Below are 17114 nucleotides of genomic sequence, written 5' to 3'. Positions count from 1 at the left end.
CTTTTAGCTGTCTGAACTCCTCTGAAGGTCTGGCATTTAGCGCTTGGGGTCCCCAGGTGATATGGTAAATGAAAAACTGCTTTTGAACACACTGCACACACTTAGCAGTCCAGTGCTACAACTAAATTTTATCACAGATTTAAAATATTTTTCTAACCACCCTGAAAAGTCATTTCTAAGACCAAATCAGTTCACCAGCCTCATTTTCACAAGGTTGGTCATGGCATGCTCCCCACATGCTGGCTTCTCAGCAAAGTCAATAGCATCCCAGGGAAAGCTCCTCTACTTGCCCCATATGTAACACTTAACTGTTTCGCCAGCACAGCATAACAATTAATTAGCACATGTTCTGTGTAGTAATTACAACAATGTGGCACATTTCACTTGAATTTAGCTTAGCGAAATTTAGCTTTACTTATATTCATGCCTTATCTTCAAGCTCGCTTTCTGTACCTGGTTATTTTTCACTGAGTTCAAATGCAAATAGATAAACCCCGTTCGCATTTCCTTCCAAAGGAGGAATGTGTTTATTTCCAGATTCTATACGCATCCACTAGGAAAAGTCACACAGGACAACTGAAGGGTTTTTTTTGCTCTGTTCCTAGTTGGCTGAGCATAGTGGGTGTGCTGTGGGTGATGCTAAAGGGAAGCCACTTTTCTTCCATTTCTCAACAGAGAGGCTAAGTGATTTTTTTGTCCCAGTAAAAAGAAACAGCTACTGTCTGAATCTTGGTTTATGTAGCCCACAAAAGCATAGAGAACTCGATAGAAGACAATGTCAGGCAAATAGGGCATGGTATCAGGGAGAAACATCCATCATTTTTGCAGGTAGTAGCCAAACATAATCCATGTGTGAGAGCAAATGCAAATTCATGGGCAACAAAGAGCCTGTATGTTGAATATATAAACAGTTCAAACATAAAGAACCAGATTCTTTCCGAATAACTTTTATCTGAACATCTGACCTTAAGAACCAGCCTCAGTTAAGTGCTGGCAAACACCAAGATTTGGAAGGAAGTTAGGGGTGTTGCACTATTTTGAAAGCTCTGTTTTGAACCAGCTGTCATTACGAATGTCTGCTGGTACCCCGTCTTAGCATACAGCCTGTCGCTGTTGAGCATAATGGGAACAAGCCAATGGAGTGTATTGAGCTATGCTTTCTTGCATGTCTTTGTAGCTCAAATTATCCCTTCACACAGCCATAACAGGTAAGCTTTGAATCTATTTATGCCACATTCTAATTGGTTCCATTTAATTTGTGTACATGTGTCTCTATGTGTGTTTGTGTATATATATATATATGTGTGTGTGCATATTTATATGCACATATGTACATTTGGACACCATTATTAAATGTAAATATGCATATTGTCACAGATTATTGCTATGTTCGTCACAGATTCTTAGAGTAGTTGGCTTTATTATACAATAAAACAACCATAGAAAGTTAATGCCTTCTTCAGAATAAATAAGGAACACAGGACTTATTATACCATATGCGTTTAATGGTTTGGACATCTCAGTGCCCACATGAAAACAAGGAAACATATATTGCAATAGGCAGTATAATTATTTCAGCAAGGAACATCCATCCCACACTCCTAGAAATATGAGATTCAGCATCACGAGATCCTAGCATTATGTCATCAGCTGCATGAGTTTCACAGCTTATCTTTCCGATTTTATGTTACAGAAGTAAACTCCAACAAAAATGTATAACACTGCCAATTTAACAGCACATTTATGTTAATACTAGCTGAAATGGTTTCAAGAAGGTGAATAGGATCAGCGTTTCTGTACGTGTGTGCACTGACGCACATATATATATGCATACACACACATGCACGTATAAATGCATGCATGTGTGTGCACTATGTATATAAACTGACTTTAGAGATGCCATTATTTTAAAAGGTTGATTCCAAGTACATTAAATTTGAAAACAATGTTCCGTACATTTGACCAATTTAAAGAAGCCCCTGCTGGTGCACGGAAGACCGAGCTAGCTGATATCATTAAACATCATCAGATGAGGCTGCAGGTAGCTGAAACGTTCCTTAATGAAAATTTAAAGAGAGCAGATTAAGATGATATTCCTCCAATCCAACAGAACACAAAGGTAAAGACATTCAATTACAACCAAGATCTCATTTAGCACTAAAGGAGTGCTGTTTGTTGATCAAAATTTATTGCCTGAAGTGAGCAGCTAGGCTTCTGACTATGTATATAATTACTTTCTACAATGTACTCTCCTAACAGTCAGACACAGTTATGGAAGATGACGTCTTCCATAATTTTAGACTGTGTTGTCCACGACCAAGAGTCAGAAAATCTCAACAACAGCAACAAAGACCTTTTTATCTGTGCTACTTTCTCTCCTAACATTGTGAGAAATAAAATACATCCGTAACGACATGTATTTGTTTTTTGAACTACTAGGTTAACTGTTTTAATAGGGTTTAGTTGGCCAATAGAATAAGTGGCACCAAGGAAGTGGTTTGAGCAAGATAGTCTACCTGTGTGTCTGTCCAGAACCCTGGCAGCTTTCTCCCGAGCACATCAGGATGGTTTTTCAGTGGGAAGACATTGAGGGTGCTCAGCTCTATACCAGATCTGTCATCAGTCCAGCGAAATGCATCACATCTTCAAAATCCCATAACTAAAAAAGATACTGACAGGCAGGAGTGTGACAAGAGGAGAGGAAGAATAACCAGGAGACTGGAAGGACGGATTTGTTAGGGAAGATTAAATGAGCTAAATAGCTATGGGTTGGCTTAATGCTAAATAAACACAATATCACGCTAGTTAAAAAATAGTGGAGGAAAATAGCATCAATGAAGGAAAAGAGGGAGATCTGCGAAGGGACATAACTAGGAGAAATATGATGATGTTAAGAAAGGAAAAAAAACTTCTGACAACAAGATACTCCAGGCAGCACAATCTCTCCCTAGGGACATGGCATCACTTAGGACATTTAATCTAGGCACACAAAACAACCGAAAATATGCCATAGGAAACAATCTCACGGTGTCAGGGAGCTGTACTGGATGACCTAAAAGGTACATTGCTAATTTGTGTGCACCTGTTATCTGTGATTTTCCTTGCTTGTATGGCCAACTCATTGTTACTTGTGTGTATTTGGTTTCTCTGGGCCCAATCCAACTCATGCTGTAGTCAGCAGAAATTTCCGACAGGAGCAATAGGACCTCAATGCCTTTTCCATGTCTTTGCTGTTCTAAAAAGAAAAGAAAAAAACAAAACAAAACAAAAAACCACTCTGCAAGAACTATTAATGTATGTTGTGTACGAATGTATATACAACTAAACCAGATCGGTCTCTTAATATTTCTTGGATATTTAAACCTGTGTTTATCCTTAGAGATATCTGGGAGAATGTGCATTTGCTTTCACACAGTGGAGCTAAAATGTTTGCTAGGGAAGAAACTTACAGTTCATCTAAAAATAACTTCTGATGAAAAACTGCTTTGGTCATGGAAGAATTAAGACGATTCTCTATACTAAACTAAAAAAATATATATTTATATTACACAGAAATGGCAGAGCTCTTTCTATTGCTAAAGTGGTAATGCAACTGATGAAAGAAGCTAACAATGAATTCTGAACTCAAGGCTGTAGTTTTCAAATACTTTTACCCAATATCTGAGTGTATGCAACCATATGATGCTTAAATTCCAGCTCACTTGCAGGCAGGGAATCGCTATTTTGTGGCAGCTCGGTGTTGGCCCCTCGAGAGGCACAAATTTCTGTGTAAGTGGGGCTGAATGTTCAGGGGTCAGGGCTCTGTGTTGGTGTTGTCCATATATCTAGCAGCTGGTATTGTAAATCTTTAGAGCAGCGTTTCTTGAAAATACTAAACAGACATTTTGGTAGCCAGTATTGAGCCTGTGGCTATACTGCTTCAGGCTGTGATCTTGTCAGCTTTTACAAGATAAGGAGGGTCAGGCAGGGTCAGCACTTGGATTGGTAACTCTAAGGAAAGGCAGTAGCTGCAGGAAGTGTCTTAGGCAATAGAATAGACGTAACTGTTTTCCCTGAGCCTTTTCTAATACCCTGACGAAGGCATAATGCCCAGCTGTGACACGAGAGCGAGATCCTCACCCTCTGCAATCACCAAGTGCCTCATTTTCAAAGGGGTCTTCCCCGGACCTGGCGTGGTGTGCGGTACAGTAAACAGAAGACCACGGAACTCAGGTACCGCTCGCACGTGTGCGTGGTCCTGGTTAAACGGCATCTAAATGCATGGCCCCAGCATGTTTTGTCAGGAAGGGGGTACCGGTGAACATTTCTGACATCTTTGGGGATGCTGGCAGCTCCAAATTAAGTCTTTGGCTGTGTTTATATAAGAAAAGACAAGTCTACTGAGCCAAGACCTTGTACACCGACTTTCAGCCTCACACATTTCTACAGAAGGTATAGAAGGGCTGATAATGAAATCCTTGCCCAATGGTCTACATTGCCAAGAATTTTAAATTGTGAGTTAACCAATTTCTTCTCTAAAGTTCAAACAATAAATAAAATTCTATGTGAAAAATGGAGCCTTTTATTCCTTTGTCAAAATCTGATCAGAGTAAACTACAGATGTTAAAAGGCAGCGTAGTTCAAAGAATTAAAAAGAATCTTATGGGGTTTGTATGAAGAAAAGAGTTTTAGAGAATAATATGGAAAATATTATAATGCTATTATATAAATCAGTGGCACATCCTCACTTTGAATACTGTCTTCAAATTTGGTCACCTCATCCCTGAAAAAAAGAAAGTAGAAATAGAACAAGTCCAGAGAATGACAATAAAAATGATAAAAGTCAAAAGGATGGGAAATTTCTTGAGAAGAGCTAAAGAACACATGACTCTCAGGGAAGATTCACCCTCATGGAACTGCAAATCATACACGAACCTTCTCCATAAACTTGGAACAAACACCGTTGCCTGGGACAATCTAGAAGATGTCCTTGGACCCTAGCAGTTCTTCTGGAAGGCTTTGGGCCCTTGCATGAAGCAGACATTGCTGATATTTTCCTCGATGTACCCTGTTCTCTTCGAGGACTTTCAGCCACTGGAGGCCAATGTGACAGTGGACAGGACGTAGAGCTACATATTAGCAACACCTTTTTTCCTTTGCTGACTATATCCCAAACTCATTTTTTTGGTCTCAGTTTTAGAAACTTCAGTTTTCCATACCTTTCTTTCAAACTTTAGATGAGTTTTTCAGAAAAACATAGGTGATTCGGAGGCACATATCCACTGACTTGCCTGGCAATCTTTTCCGTTAAATCACTCAGCTTCCTCAAAACTGTACCAATTGGCTATTCAAATAGTCTCAGCCCTGAAGGACTTGCACAGTCTCCCTCACTTTGTGCGATGGGATCCCCAGGCTTTGTCAGAGCTCTACTTAAGCATGACTATAATATAAATAACATTTCATCTCATGATCTTCCAACTTAATTAGCAGCAAAGGAAAAAAAAACAAACCTTTCCTATCCTGCAAGGTGAAACGAAGAGGTATCAAATTTCAAACGGATAAGAGGTATTGCTTTTCCAAACAATGTACAGTTAATTAATGGGACTTGCTGCTGCACGGATAGTACTGAGAAAAACAGCATCATATTTGTAAATGAGGAGGCATTTTCAGGCATAAAAGCAAATCTTCACACAAAGTTCAGATTGGGTTAAATTCAGTAGCATGTATTATGCAGCAGATCAGACTGGATGATAATAATGGTTGCTCCCAGCCTCAAAAAAAATCTGCGAGAGTTTTACTAGCTGGTATTATGTAATAATGTCTAATCATCCCAGCGGTCCTTGGCATATGCCAGTCAATGGACAGGGTCGGGAAGGCATCTTCATCCATGGTAAACTGTTACACTGTTAAACACGGGGTGAGGAGGGAGAGTCTTCTTCCATATTTTCTGGTATTGGCCTCTGTCAAAGTCAAGGCATCTTAGGATTGAGCAGTGCCAGTGACGACTACGGAGCAGCCAGGAAGGGGTCCTGCTACTCTCAGAGTAACTGCAGAGCATCATTGAACATCTACGTATGGGAGGTGAGGGGCTGTCTGACCTACTGATAGATTATCAGCGTACGTACGGGTTTCTACACTGGGCCTTCAGAGGATCAGGAAAGACTAGGAGGCTTTTCAAACTGGTGGCTGTTCACGTCTCTTTCTAGAGCTGGACAAATCCTTTCTCCTCCAACCCCGTGTGGGAACCCTGGAGGCAGCAGTCATATTCACGCTAGCTTGGTGTGCCTTACAGCCCTGTCTGCAGATCGGGAAAAAGCAGACCAAGATCAATAAGGTCTTGGGCAAAAGAGGTTTGGAGGAAGGTGAGGAAACCAACGGCTCAATGGCTGCAACTACCCTTATCTTTTGACCTATGTGACAGCACACCTTGGAGTCCCAGTGCCCCGTCACCCAGACCAGCACCCCTTCAGATTGTCCCCAGTCCCTGTCTAAACCCAGACCCACCCACAGGAGCCTATGGAGCCATCAGGCCCATCCTCAACTGCCCATGGCTGAGTTGTACAGGACGATGTTCTCCATCGGCAGGTGTAGCCTATTGATGCCCCTGGCACCCTTTTCTGCTTGGGATATCCTCAGATGGGGGCAGAGACCAGGAGATCTCATTCGTCCTGAGAAACGTTACCTTATTGTGGTGATGCATGATAGATATCTGGTTCACTTCTGAACTGTTAAAAAGATGTTAATGCTAACAAGGTACCAGGAGAATAGAGGCCCTTTTTTCCATGATTGCACTTACCTAGAACTTCAGTCATCTTACAGGCCCCACAAGAAATCAGGGAGGATGTCTTCTAGGGAATAGCTGTGCTGGAGTCATTTCAGCTATGGGAAGTTGCTTCAGCCTTGTGGGTTGGAAAAGTTATCTACCGGAAGAATAAAGGAAAGAAAAAAAAAAAAAAATTAAAAGGAGCAAATCAGCTCCTTACTAGCAGTTTTACGCCAGCAACCTGTACTTTCATATAAAGACAGAGCATATACATCACGTAAGCACAAAATGCACATGCAGTTGTGGTTCCACGATGTTTGTAATGGCAAGTTAGATTGTAAATTATTTCTTTGGGGGGCAGAAAGCACAGTGGAAAAAATGTATATTATTCATAAAAATGATTGTCCTGTTCACTTGTATACCTCTGCAATTTATTCTGTAACAGCTTTTTACTTCAAAGAAATCACTAGCTAATGACATCTCAAACTTAAAAAAATCCACTTATTCACAACCCTGTCCCTGAGGGAATTCCTGCGTGTTATCAGAAATTTTTCCAAAGATCATTAACAGATATTACAAACCAATTGAAACTGAGTATTTTCTTTGCAAATTACTTTTAACTTTAGAGCTATTGAAAAAAGACATTGAGTGATTTAATTTACTTAATCTGTCTACAGATTGCAGCTATGTGCATATCTGGTGATTGCATTTCCAACAAAAAGCATATATAACTATCCTTAATAGAGATATTTTTCTAAATTATCGTACAAGATCAGTAAGATCTCTGAAGATATTAATGTTTACTTTTTCATTTAGAAAATTGCACTCGAGAAAGAAATGGGCACCTTTATTCTGTTGTTATCTTACAAATAATAACACACCATAATACTTATTTTACCTGCTATTTTAATTAAAACTCCAATAATCATCACGTCCATATATCCTTTGAGGATATGTTCTACTGATTTTTCTGAAAAATCACTGTATTTTCATTAGGCTGCGAAGCCAGTATTTTAGAAACGCCTTACGCAGCAATGAGTACACCGAACAAGATCCTCTATCTTGTACCAATCCAAACCAGCTAAGTGTAGAGCCAGCTAATTCAGCAGAGGAGGGCTGGAGAAGGTATCTTATCCTCCACCTTATTGCCTTAAACTCCTCCCAGAGAACCTTATGCGTATCAGCACCACTTCTGCAGGAAGTATGGAAAATATCTTCCCCCATGAATATTTAGCTTGTCGCTTCCTGGCTAGGGTTCCTGCTCTCTTTGCAGATAAGAGATAAAGGCTTGAACCCCCTGAAGCTCAGGTGGACTTTGAAGGCATTTGCTTTGAATGACAGCGAAGGCAGCTGCTGTACTTTGTGTACCGCTCGGTCCTGATCGTGTGTTACATGTGCTTTGCCAGGTCACTCTTTGTAGACGTGTGAGCAAAGCAACGCACCGTTTGAGGAGGTGAATCAGGATTAGCTGCTGAGAAGTTCAGCTCGGCTGAGCTGGTGACTGTCTGGCCAAGAGGCACGAGCAGAAGAAGGACTTTAGATGCCTTAAGGTCTTTATTAGCAAAAATGCGGGTGATGAACTTAGGGGGGGTGTGGATTGCGATCCTGGACTTGGACACCTATATCCCACACAAGTCTCAGTGATCTCCTGTTGTGGCTTTGGGACCAGAGATGGCTATCCAGAGAAGGACCCAGATTTGTCACAGCAAATAGGCGCCTAAACATCTTTTCATATCTTGCTGAAAATGGCAGGAGAAATGGGCAGAAAGGGTGACAGAGGTTTTGCAGGTGGTGATTACTGTTGCACCTTCCTCAGATATTCTGCATCTTCCCATCAGCTGGGTCACAGGCCTGGGAGCAACCTAAAGACCTCTCCGTTCCCAGCACTGTTTAACTCTCACTCTCCTGCTGTTTTCCCTTCCTGGGTTACAACAAAAAATCTCACAGTGAAAAGAAATTTTTTCCCAGTGCACCAAAAAATATGGGGTCAGTTAACTTGAGCCAATTTTGAAACTGGCAGTAGCTGAACAGATTGAGCTACCTGTGGTCCAGGTTTGTCCTGTGAACGCTGAGAGACCAGAAATCTTTACAAAGGTCCCGCACGGTTAATTTGGCAGCTTGTTCCTTTCCACCATCCCCTGGTGGCAGGTGGGCATGAGAAAGGAGGTGGCTGCTCTTGAGCAAGGAGTATCTGCACGGGTTATTGGCTTGGGTTTAACCCCCGCGGCACTCAGATAAAAGCAAAAGGAGGGTGGTACGTTCTGCCTTTCTCCTGGTAAAGGTGCAGCCTCTCAAGTTTGTCACGTTCCTGTTCTTTGTTCACCTGCATGACCTGCTCAAGACATGGCTCTTGTCACGGTCCAAACCCCTGGTTTACAGCTATAAGAGTGCTGCAGGCATCAGCAGCTGCCCCCGTGAAATGCTAGTGCTTTTTAGGATCCCCTCTTCTGTCACACACACACAACCGGCATTACGGTATCAGCTTAGACGGCGCACACATAACCCCAAAAAGACAGAGCCCCGACGCGTTTGCCGGTGGCTTTCGCGTCGCGCTGGCAGCACAATCTCGCGCGCATACGCGGCTCCAGGGACGTGTCAGTTCGGCGCTGGAGCGTCCTCCTCCTCCTCCCTCCCCGCCTTCCCCCCTCCCAGGTGCCTCGTGTCGCTTGTGTTTTAATACGGGCTCTGGGGTTCCTTCTGCATGGGGACAGGCGGCAGAAGCCAGCACCGTGCCTCCGTCAAGGGCGACCTGGACTTTCTACCTGCCGGCGTCGGGCGCTGTGCCGTCAGCTGCCAAACTGGCACGGCTCCACCGGCCGCGGCGGCTCAGCGCCTCTGTTGTCACTCAACCCGGGGCATCTCCGCGGAGTCCGATAACACATCTGCTCATTAATGCCAGTTGTGATCATTGGTCAGACCCTCAACTGGGATAACTTGACACGGTTCCATTTAAGCCTGTGACAATTAGCGGCAGCTCAGAGCTGACCTGGTCGTTTTCTTTATAACATGGATATATGTTTTGTTGAAAGTGAATAAAACCCACCAACTAATTGCATATAAACTACCAAACAATCAGAAAATGAAATGATTGTCAGTAACTCCCAGCCTGGGCCAAATTACAACGGTGACAAAGAAGTGATAGCCCTGGATATGTTAACAACTCTCTGAGCTATCCAAGCTCCTTATAATAAAAATAATTAATAATAATAGACCTGCTTCTGGATGCATTCATCTTTCTGTAAGGAAAACCTAATGAGTCTGTCTTTTAAAAAAGAGACTATCAGGAAATTCAAATGTGATTCTATTAACTCGTAAGCATAGCGTTTTACATTTTAACAATTGAACAGATCAAATCTATTCTTGAATTCAATTTTGAAGTCTTATAAGCAACACCGGTAAGTGAAAAGGAACAGTCCAAGAACTTTCTCAGGATTCTTTTTCTGCCGTTTGTCAAAATTTCATTTTGATCAATACTTCCACCCTGTTAGGTCGTATCACCAGTCCTCTCAACCATAGTAAGCAGAGCTGTAGTAGATGTTAAATCCTAACTACAGGCAAGTAAGGCACTCGGAAATAAAGCAAAAGTTTGATAGGTTGTGTCAAAAGGAACTGCTGTTATTATTATAATTTATTATTTGTTAAGCACTGACAATGTGCTCAGTTCTGCTGATTAAGTTCTTCTGAGCAAGTTCTACTGATTAGCTTCTAAGGACAACACACTGTACTACAAAGAAGATATGTGACAGCTATCAAGACTTTTGCTTTCAAGGCTCGCTTAGCAAAACAATTACACGCCAGTTATGCAGGTTTTGTGAAAAAAAGGGAGAAAATGCATAAACTGAGTAAATATCATGACTTTTGTGTTCACTAATTTTCCTACTCCAGATCTCTCACTTCAGTACTGTCTGACAACCTCAAAGTTACACTGAGATTTGAGGAAGATCTAAAGCCTCATCCCTGCTTATATTCAGTTTTAAGTACATGCTATATTAAAGGCAGGCACACAGGTTGCATTGTTAGGATCGTCTTTGGATTTGGGACTCGCTCCCCAGGAAGGGCAGAGATGACTGAACAGCCCGAGACAGACAAAAACCTGAGCAACTTCAGACTCACACGCATGTTTCCTTTATACCACAACGCAGATCGGACAGAGTTAGCCAGTGCTCCACTCGTAGGTGGTTACCTGACCTTAGAAAGACTTTTGGGGGTGCAAGTGCCAAAAGGGAGCATCTTTCCTATCCTGCTGGGTCAATGCTAGGCTGCCAGGGCTGTTTCTCTAGCAGACCTGTTGTTAGGTCTCTCCACCCTGAGCTATAGGGACATTTTTGCAGGGCATCTAGGAGTCGGGATGTTGGGTTTGTGCTGGTCTAGAGCCACTGCAGCAATCCTATTCCTGAGAGACCAGGTGAAATTTGTGCCTGTTGGTCCTGGTTAAACCACGACACCATTTTACATCTACTTTAGCATGTAAAAGAATCACAGTTTCTACCTCCACCCTTACCCTTACATCATTTACGTACAGTTTACCTCCAGGGTGGCAGATTCCCAAAAACAGGCATTTGATGGCAAAGCAACGTGTGCACGTCTGCGTGCACACGGCAGGGGATGGGGCTGAGGACTGCTCTAAGAACCGCTGGCCAAATTTGCGTGTCAGGAGGGTGCCAAACAGACATTGTCCCTTGCCCCAGCCAGGCAACACCTAGGCTTTCTAACCGCAGCGTTGCCAGAGCTCCAGCTGTGCAGATGTTCTTAGAAGAAAAACTCCCTTTTGTCTGCCACTATCCTCTAGCCTGCACACTTCCCTAAATCCCTCCAGCACGCTTTTTTTTTTTTTTTTTTGTAACTGACAGAGAGAAGTGAGCTCTTATATAAATCCTTTGTGCGAAGATCAAACTGCGCGCATGTAGAACTATTATTTTTTTTTTAGGGGAAAATCTGCCCTAAAATAATCATTCCATGTTATCCCCGCAGAGCGTCTGCGCTGCCTTTTAAAATGCATCCAAGGCCACCCTCAAGACCAGACTCGGCACTGGCAGGCAGCGGGTTGCAGCCGAAGGCTCCGTGCGTGCGGGGAGGGCAGAGCGCAGGCAGCCTGGGGCAGGATCAGGGTCAGGGGCAACGCAGCTGGAAGGGGCCGTAATCCGAGTTGCTCCTTGCAGACAATGTCAGCCTTTGTACTTCAAGAAACTTGTGGGGCAACGCGGGAGCCGGGCCGGGGCATGTGAAAAAGGTGTTTCTTTACCTAGCCAGCTTGGACTCGTCGAGCATCCAGCTGGCAGAGCCTGAGGTTTCAGTCAAATCTTGTAAGTTAACTTGAGTTTACTAACAGAGCGAGGAGCGGAGGATTTGGTTGAGAAAGCATAGCCTTTCATTCATAAACTCGGCAACCCTTGTAATGGAGAAAGGAGAATGGGCAAAAATGATCAGCTGATTACAGTACTATTGGGAAATTCTTTTAAAAAATAACGACTAAAGGAGAAAGCCCCCAAATGACAGTAGAACAGCAGCTTTAGGATCAACTTCAATGTGGCTTGGGGTTTGACTATTTAACGATTTGATTACCAGCTAGAAAAATGACCAGGTATTAGGCATAGCGAAGCCCCCATGTGTGACACCAAGGAGTAGCACAACTCACTGTAGCAGCATACCTTTGGGAAAGGCCCCCTCTCTCCCCCTTTTGCTCTTTCTGTTCTTCTTTCTCTTCTTGGGCTCCTGTTTTGCTTGAATGCAATACAGTCAGGGTTTTACAACCAGCCCTAATTTTCCCAGAAGGTGCAGCTCTTAAAAAGCAGCACAGGTTCTTTTACTCAGGACCGTAAAAATGGACTCGCGCTCCAGTGCGACCATCTAAATAGTGGATGAACCAATTCCGTTAAAATAAAACCATTCTACCTGTGCCCATCCCCCAGCTAAGTTTCTGCCAAAGCCGGAACTAAACCCTAATCTAGCCTTTATTAAAGTGGAGAGAAATCAACTTCCTTTTATTCCCCCGTTCATTTTCTGCCGCTGTGATTTTCTGAATTTCAGGCAAGCCCGTGACCGAGAGCTGCAGGGCCAAAAGGGGGTGGATGTGCCGTATTCCTGGCCCAAATGGAAGCAGGAAATACTAAACATCTTGCATGGAAGCCTGTTCTCATCAGGTTTATAGCCCAGCTTTTTCCATCAAAAGCAGTGAGGATGGTACAGACACAGTTCAGAAATGCATCCAAGCATATGGGAGTATATCTACACTAATCCTCCTTTTGAGCTTCATCCAGCACTAAATCAGAGCCACACCGGAGAGAGGAATAATGCAATAACTTGTGGAAAAAGCATGGCTCCTCTCTATTAGGACGGGAAAAATTAAACAACACGACTCACGTTTCTCCTTAAAAACTATTGGAGGAATGTTAACAGCACAAAGCATGGCACAGACTGGAAAAAACCAAAAGTCAGGTACCACCTTAACTCGCCTGCCCTGTGGCCGTACATCCCCGCGCACTGCAAGCTACACGTGGTGGGACAGCACCTGGAAGAGTAACAGGATAACTCCACGGGTGGCAAAACTCACCTGCAAGGCTGTGAAAACACCTTTTTTGCGGGGTTAACCCGCACCGTGCCCACAGCGCTGCGGCTGCAGCCACCGCCTCGAGACGTCCCCTGAAAGCATCGCTGCCAGAGTTCAGGGGAAGAAGGGGTGCGCGGGTTTGTTTTCCCAGCCAGAACACAGGGCGCTCTGTCTGAGGGAGGAAAAGGGCTTTGCTGAGCTCATCGGAGGACAAGAGGGCCCTATGGCTGCGGCAAGACCCGACGGGTGTGCCATCGGCGCCGGCTCGGACGTGGGAGCGGAACGGGCAGCGCGGCGACAGCCCGCTCCCCATCGCGGGCTCTGGCCTCGCCTACTGACAGCAAAAGCAACAGAAAAAGCTGCGAGAAGAGATCTGCACCAAGTGCTTGAGATGCTCCAGCAGCAGTAGCAGATGCTGACCAGGGCTCGAGCCCTTCATCGCTTTTTTCCCTAGGCCCAAGGCAAAAAAAGAGATTTTTCTAACAAGGGCGACCGTGCTCCACAGCCTCCAAACGCCGCTCTCTGGACCTCGGACAGGGGACAGAAAGCAAGATTTTCAACAGAGCTTGCTGCCGGAGTGCTGAGGGGTTAGGGAGCTTAAAAGGAGCTGTCAGCTGACAAAACAAGGTGGGTGGTTAGGGATACAAGTTAGGAGAGGGTTTGGCTAACTAACTAGCGAGAGGAAAAAATAAATACAGCTCCACACACGCAAGCACGTACATGCGCAGAGCCAACCTACGACTTGCAAACAGCCTATTGTTTCCCCACAAACATCTTCCAACTAGAATTTTCTTGATCATATTTATTGCCTTTTCCTGATTCAAACTGGAAGAAATCATATGTATCTCTGGAAAACCCTCTAAAACATCCAGTTCTTCAAAATTACTGACCAGAATCTCGTCTGGCGTAACTCAGCCTCGCCATGTTGACGTCTACAAAGCAGAGCATCTTTACCCCAGCTTAAGATCTGCCCCCATATGCTGTTTCTTTAGAACAACTTGTCTTTCCCTTTTTTTTTTCACAATATGCATCTGGTTTAAGGTGACTTTTCCTTTCCCAGCATATGGAGCTGAATGATTATGACGATTTACATTTATTTTAAATCACAGCCTATTAAATGGAAAAATAAATGCTAATATGTTGATATGGTTTACTTCTGAATGAATTATTGATATGAATGAGTAGTTGCAGCTATCATAATTACTGTTTATTAAATAAATATATTTTGAATTAGAGACCCTTGATTAAGAAATCACATTTTTGTCTGAAAATTGTTTCCCTGCTGCTAGTATAAGAAACACCTCGCATTACTCTAAATAAAAAAAAAAAAGGTTGGTGAAATTATTCTATTTTTTATCTTTCCCTTTGCTCTGTGAACTTGGCAGCGCTTTGTGCATATTCCCTTTCACTGCTTCTCTCCTCTAATCAGTTAAGTGAGGCTCTTTCCCCTCTGTTGTTTGTGTGGATCTGTCACATAGCACCTAGAGACACAAAAAAACATTTTAAATAGGAAAATGCAAAACACAAAAACTAAAGGATTGAGGATCAGATACCTGAAACTCCTCTCAACATTTTCTTTCAAGCTGAGCACGTTTCATATTAATGGTGTCTCTTTAACATAAATAATGATCTAATGAAATAAATATGAAATCGAAAGAATCATAAAAAGAATTTTACATTTAAGAATGCCATCTGTGTAACACTTAGCCTAACAATGAAATCATTTCAGCGCCAAAACAGCTCACTCCGCTTCCAGCACAAGTTATGGGAGAGGGTAATGGTTTTGCAGAGCGGCATGAAACTCTGAGCTCAATCGCAGAAGGAACACCTGGGTTCAAACTCGCTGCACTTCACACAGACAATGAATCTTGCACGTGAGTTTTGAACTAGCCCCTGCTAATGTTTCCACCTCGAGTCATCACGAATTTTTCACGCGGCTGCCAGTTTTTATCGCGAGGAAATTTAGACATCAGAGGAGAAGATTTTGCGGGTCAGCGCGAGGGTATCTAGCGATAAACTGTTACACCGATCCTCTGCTTTCCCTCGGTGCAAAACCGTCCTGCGACCCAGAGTCCGTTTTGTCTGACTGAAGAGCACGGAACTCAGAAACGAGACTCCCTTTAAGTATACCTGTGGTGAGAAAAGTTCTCCCCACGAAGCACTTAGGACTTAACACCAGACCTAAGGACAGGTTTTAGGACCGGCGTCCTAAGTCTCAGGGTTGCCTGGGACTGCAGCGGGAGGACCCGTGCGCCAGGATGGAGATGCTGTTTCGTGAACTGGGAAGCCAAGCTCCCGCCGCGTGGCAGAGCCGTGCCGAACACAATGGAGATTGTTTGTTTATACCAGCTGAAGAGGAGGCAACATATTTGTTTTGAGTGAGCTGTGTTAGAATACATATTGTTTTATATGCCCGGGCCTCATTACGCCGTGCTAGTCTTCAATATGGATCAGATCCTAAAACTGTTCGACATACTGAAATAAATGTGAGCTCTACCCACAGAACATCTCCAGACTTAGGCCTCACGTCTATCAATGTCATCTCAAAAAAACAAATGTTCAAAACCGAAAACCAACAAAAGTATCTTAGAGACGGTGGAGGATGCTCACGTGTGGTAGATGCCATTCAAGGGGATGCTGAGAAATTACTCGGAGAGAGAGAAATCCACGTAACAAGACTGGAGAACAGAGTGAGCCTGAAAGAAAAGGAGACATAATTAAGGTTCACGCAAAGAGATATGACTTGTACCAGTCAGGTTTGTGTTTTAGAAGTTATTCTGAAACCGAGAGGCAATTCTTCCTTCATATCAGCGGTGCGGCCGCATTAACGTCTCCCCGGGCAAAGGTGGCCGCAGCCCGTATTTTGCTTAAAGATATAATCGTGAGAGCATCCACAGAGGAAGAGTTAAAGTGCTGTTCAATAAACAACCTGAAGTGCTGTACGCTGTGTTCATATAAGGGAAGGTATGAGCCAACGGAGAGAGATGTTCAGCTGCAATCAAAGAGGATCTGAGCCTAACTGAGCGCTCACATGACAGTTGGGATCATTTCGGATCCCTTCCAATGAAGATAAAATAGCATCAAAAGCAAGAAGGCTTTTTTTTCTTTCTTTTAAGGATGAAAACACAACATCATTAGTCAAATTTACTCTGAACTTCCACCTCCTCATGTTGATTTGTACTCAGGTTGAGTAAACATATCTTTCCATCAAGGTAAATAAATGTAAAAGCCTATCAGTAACTTAATTGCTTAACGAAGGATGCAGTGTGGGGTGTAACACTGTTTTTGACTACCCTGTTAAGTTAACGACCTCTCAAAAACACCTATTATACAGCTTGGCAGTAAAAAAATCTGTTCCTTCTTGAAAATTTGCTTATCAAATTTCAACCATTTTCCAATTATTTTTTCCTAGTGTTGGGGAGGGGGTGGAAACCTCCGCAGACTATTTTCCAGGTGGATCGATGTAAAAATGGAGTTTATTCATTCGAGACGCTGTCCTTCGCGGGCCTGCGTGCCACAGAGAAATTAAGCTTGAGGGAAGCGGGGAGTCCGCAGTAAGGGCAGAAGTTACACAGCGTGGGGGAAATATCTCCAACTGAAAATGGCCACGGTACTGAGCGGGACCATTCGCCGGGGTGGGTGGAGGGCTCAGCCCACGGATTCCTGATCTCGGATGCGTAGCACACACCTAGGGACATCTGGGAATGTGCCCTCCTCTGTCCTTGCACACCTAGCGCCCCGGATTGAGAGGACCCGCGGGAGAAAGCAGTTGTTCCCATTAAAATCAAGCCGTTTAATAGAGGTGCAGGCAAAATCAGCTCTCCG

The 17114-nt window shown here is 43.5% G+C and overlaps 1 long non-coding RNA gene across 14 annotated transcripts in view; it reads right to left on the bottom strand.

Annotated features, from left to right (window-relative positions):
* Nucleotides 1-1484: 1484 nt before the first annotated feature.
* The window catches only part of LOC115334584, a 39996-nt gene continuing 24366 nt past the window's right edge, over nt 1485-17114 (bottom strand). For 11 of the 14 annotated variants that reach the window (XR_003921170.1, XR_003921167.2, XR_003921174.1 and 8 more), the window contains 3 exons: nt 15900-15985; nt 6776-6899; nt 1485-4762 (listed from right to left, as the gene is read on the bottom strand). This is a non-coding gene — a long non-coding RNA (uncharacterized LOC115334584). The remainder of the gene's footprint in view (nt 4763-6775; nt 6900-15899; nt 15986-17114) is intronic. The other 3 variants (XR_003921179.2, XR_003921180.1, XR_003921172.1) reach the window with 3 other exon arrangements.

This window comes from Aquila chrysaetos, chromosome 23 (genome assembly GCF_900496995.4).
Source record: "Aquila chrysaetos chrysaetos chromosome 23, bAquChr1.4, whole genome shotgun sequence".
NCBI classification, from domain to species: Eukaryota; Metazoa; Chordata; class Aves; order Accipitriformes; family Accipitridae; genus Aquila; species Aquila chrysaetos.
This window is presented reverse-complemented; position numbering and strand designations above follow the sequence as displayed.